Source organism: Pteropus vampyrus, unplaced genomic scaffold, assembly GCF_000151845.1.
Source record: "Pteropus vampyrus isolate Shadow unplaced genomic scaffold, Pvam_2.0 Scaffold2, whole genome shotgun sequence".
Taxonomy (NCBI): Eukaryota; Metazoa; Chordata; class Mammalia; order Chiroptera; family Pteropodidae; genus Pteropus; species Pteropus vampyrus.
Genome location: NW_011888783.1, coordinates 16856326 through 16861295, shown reverse-complemented (window position 1 = coordinate 16861295; position 4970 = coordinate 16856326).

The following is a 4970-nucleotide window of genomic DNA, read 5'->3' as shown; positions in this document are numbered from 1 at the left end:
TCCAGATGATGTTACAGAAAGCAGTTCTCTTATCAATAATGGTGTATTAGAATTGACTTACAGAATTATTCGAGGGTATTTGAGCTAAGATGATTGTTAAAGAATATTTTAACACTAAAGCTGTTTTAGGACAGCTTTCTTGCTTTCTCGAACTCGGTTGAATTGAACAGCCAGGATTCAGTGGATCCAAACCTACGAACACATTACATTTAAAGACAAAAATAAGTAGGTGATTTAAGACAGTTAACTGTCGGCTTTGTAGTAGGCCCATCTTCACAGTGAAATGCCATGGTTTTTGATTTTCAAAAAAATATGTGATGACTGCATTTTAATGATGATTTCGGTCATTTGTAGAGCCTTTGTTTTAATTCCTGCTACAATAGTGAGAGGTTTGGGAGATTGTAAATGAATATGAATTTAGTTTGTTTGGAAAGAGAGGAATGAGATAAGGAAAAATGGTCTTTTAGAGCAATGTGTACTGTTTAATTTTAAGTCCTACTGTAACTTATTTTGAACTTTGGGAAGTTTTTTTTTTTTTTTGAACTAGATCCTATTAACTCAAAAGTTTTAGTGCTAATAATTTCAGAGTAAATAACCATAATGCAGTGGCAAGGACATTTTTTTCTTGTCCAGGAAAGCAAATAGATGATTGATTTCTTCTTATTCTTTTAGGGAACGTATAAGGACACATTAAAGGGGAAGCAGGTAAAGAGAGAGAGATGGAGAGAGAGAGAGAGAGAAGGAGAGAAGAGAGAGGGAGAGAAATAACCAAATATTAAGCACGAGGATCTGGATCTAAAAATGGATGGTCAAAGATCTTGGGAACTAAGGGACCTTCTTGCCAAATAAGGAAACTTGGCATGCTGCACTGTGTATTTTAAGTTAGCACAAGAGTGAGTGTTATTGGCAATATATTGGCTGAGTGCCTATCTGGAATAAGCAGTGAAACTGACTTTGACAGGGCAATCAAAATATAAACAGAGTTATGAGGGGCGTGGAGAGAATAGTCTACTTATCAGAGAAAACACTGGAGAAATTACAGTGATGTTTCATGAAAAGAAGTCAAGTATAGAGTAAAGCTATTAGTGTGGAGCGAAAGAAAAAAATAGACAGTTGATTTTAGAAATTGATAGATTCAGAGAAAACGAGGAGAGAATTAATGATTTTTTTTTAAAGCCAAAAAGGGTGTTTGTGGTGATATAGTACTTCTTGAAATAAAATAGCCTTGTATCAGTATCTAGAGATGTTAGAAATAAAAATCAATTTGGATCATTTATTTTCCATTTTATTTTACCCAGGACAGATTGATAGGGAGGGTGTTTTGTATGTCTGAATATAATAGGAACAGCTTAGGCACCTTTTGGTCTTACTGCAGTGACGATTTAGGCTACTTTTGTGACTATTAACCTTGCCTCACTACATACAAATAAGTAGAGTTCCAGCTGTGCCCGGAAAACTGTTTTGGTTAAAAAAGAGAGAGCTGTAAATGCTGGAGCTTAGATTGGTGTGACTGATACATGGATGCTTTTGTGTCAGACCCTCCTACGGACAGCTGAAGCATCGATTATGCCCTAATAGCAGTTAAATAATCCCAACACAGTAGAAGATTCTGTGAGAACAAAGCAGCTACACATTTGACACCTTAACCCCAACATCCCAGTTGCTAATAGGAAATCAAAGTCTCAGACTGAACTTTAGGTGGATGGTAAGGAATCCAGTAATTACAGTAATAAGTATCTGTTTAAAGGGGGAAAAAAAGCAAATTAGAAGGAGAATGATACAGTGGAATAAAGACATATGATATGGTAGAAGAAATGATATGACTTTGGAGTGAGGCCTGAGTTTGAATCCCAGTCGTGTCGCTTATAAGTTAGGTAGTCAGTTTGAGCAACTTTCATATCCTTGATTCTCAGTTTCCTCACATGTATATTGCGGACAGTACCACCTACTTTATAAGCATATGAGATAACACATGGAAATGCTTGAAATAGTGCCTGAAACTTCAGCTGCCATAAGTGAATAATAGAGAATAACATTATCTAGTTATACACAGAAAGCTTCTTGTTTCATCTATACCCAGCTAAGGCTTGGTAGCCTGTCCTGTCCCAAATCATGCCTACCTGTGTAGAGGTTTTCCTGGCTACTCTCTTGCTTTAAGTGTAAGGATTTCTAAAACAGCTTTGTGTACCTTTGTGTTTATATACAGCTTTGTGATATGTTGGGAGAGAATCTGAAAATTATGCATTTAAATATTAAATATTAAAAAGTAAATATGAGAAGTTTGAAGAATTTGGGATTTGTATGAATAGGGGAAGATTATGACCTAGAGACCAAGACCAAAACCATTCTTACTGCTGATTTTGAGCACAGCTTATCTCCAGGGACCAACACTCTTCTTTTTTGGACTCATCTCTGGACTTCCCTATAGGAAAACCAAAGAGCCAAGGCAAGAATTGCTGTCTAAAGGTCATGGAGTAAATCTTTGCTTTTTAAACTTTTCTACCAAAGTGCTTCGTTGTGGGGAAGAATGTATTCCTTCAGGACCTGCAAATATAGCCATAAATACACCCCAATGTAAACAAGCACTTTTAAAAAAAATCTTGCATTTAATCTTAAAAATTCATGTGAATTTTGCATTCTCTTCAGTACTGTTTGATTTTATTGAACAAATCAGTACAAATAGATACTAAGCATATTTATTCTCCCAGATCTTAAAGTCGATGCTGTAGGATGCATGTTTATTCATACACCTTTTTGCACAGGGCTGGGTATTCCACCTATGGGAATGCCCGTATTTGAGGAGTGTGGGCCTGGTTCTGATAAATGGTACTGCACCATTAAGCTTTGAGCCCAGCCCACTGCATGGGGTAATGCAATTCCATTTTGTTGCTAAAAGAATAGGGGTAGGTCATCACTCACAGAGTTTTTATTTTCTATGGTTATACTATGGCTTTCAAGGTGCAGAGAGCTCTTTGCCTTGGAAATGGAGGAGAGGGGAGAGGATAGTTGTAGGATAGAAATCTGAGATGTGGCTCTCACCTTCCCAGCCAGTTTGGGAGGAGAAATTTAGGGAGATGATCCAGTTATCTTCATTATTTCTATCGCTGATGTTAACGCTGTGCTCTTATGTGATCTCAAGGGGCTCTTGGTATAAGGTTCATGACTGTATCCCTAAGAAAAGGGAGACTATCCATACTTTATAGTAGGTTAATTAGTCAAACTTACTCAAAGGGGTGGAGTGAGTCTTAAAAGCCATTCATTCTGTTCTCCTAGCTAATGCAGAAGTCTCCTACTGTACATGCCCACCTCCCATTGAATACTCTCAGTAATGGGGAGCTCACTACTAAACAGGGTGGCATATTTTCTTGTTAGGCAACTCTCATAACCAGAAATTTTTTCTGTAACTTTTGCCCTCAGATAGCTTTTCTTCTGGATCAGTGATGTGTAATTTAGAGTCTTCCTTTGGTTTTCTCTAGTTTTAACATCCCTATTTCCTTTCATCTTACGTTAAGGTCACTAGTTTTAACCTTCATAATGACCCTTCTCAGAGAACATTCATTCTAGGTAATTAGTCTGAAGTTGTACCTATTTGTTAGCAGCCAGGATGGTCAGAAATTTTCTCTTTGACAGAAAATGGTTCAAGGATAGAAACAGGCGCCGAGTAGCCACAGAATCTAGGGATGTATGAGCCTGTCTTGTTTACTCATGGGAAACTGCTTTCTCCCCTATATCTACCTCCCACCCCCAAAACACCTGTGAATTCCTCTTCTAGCCAACTCATAGAACTGCCTTCTCAATGCTGCTTTATACAAATTCTGAATTTCTGTTCCTCCTGCCTCTAGTCATTCAATACAAGAAGCCCTTGCAGTGACCCAAGTCGTGGGTTGTGCCTATTTCTCATTATACCCACTTTCCTACATTTGACACCACATTTGTGTGCCGTCTGTGTCCCTACTCTCTACATTCTTGTTCCTCCTATACTTTGCCTCTGGCAAGAAAGTGTCACGGAGGTCTGTTTGCATTAATTGAAATATTAAAGTACAGATAAGAATGTTTCATTTAACTAGCTCATTTTTATTTTAACCTTTGGATTAACTAGAGAATTATTTTACTTAAATGGTAAAGCATAGAAAAAAATGAAACAGCTGTTCAGTTTTTTTAGACTCTTAAAGTCATCTTCTCTCCAATATCTGTGACTGAAGATCCTATTCACTGTGCCCAGCCTATTCTATACAAAATAAGCTGCTTTTCCCCAGTGGCAGCCTTAGAGGAAGGAAGGAATATCTAGTAGACACAGTGCTTATTAGTTCAATTCACATACCTGGTCTTCTCTAGCTAGTCATATAGATCTTATCTTTTAAAAGTGACTTAAAAACAAAAACATAGTAAAACAGCAGTCCTGTTCAGAAATAGAATCTCTGCATCTTTGACCTTGGTGTTATGAATATCAAATCAGAGCTTTCCCCATTTTCGAAGATAAAACTTGTAGGAATAATAATAATAATAATAAAACTACAGAACCATAATCCAACTGGTATTGTTTTAATACACATGATGATAAAGCACATTTTTATTAGTTTATTCACTAATCTATATTAAGGAGGCTGAAATAATATTGGCATAAATAAGTACCAGGGCAGTAAGCTTGGCAAAAGAATTTGTCGAAGGCTTTTTTTCTAAATTTTGGGGGGGGAGGGCGTTATATCTAGGTCATGATAAAATTAGTTTTTCTTGCTGCATTGCATTAAAAACTAACTTGTAACTTTTGTGAATAAGAGAAAAAGGAAAGAGTAAATTAGGAATAGGAAAAGAGGAAGTATCTGAATTCAGAAATAATAGACCCATATAAGCCTGAAAGATAGAAAAATTCAGAAAAAGTCCAAAAGGCCTATTTTCTAGTAAAGTTAATCCTTTTATAAAGTAGATTTAATTTTCTTTAAGAAATTATGATTTGTAGTACTTAATGAAGT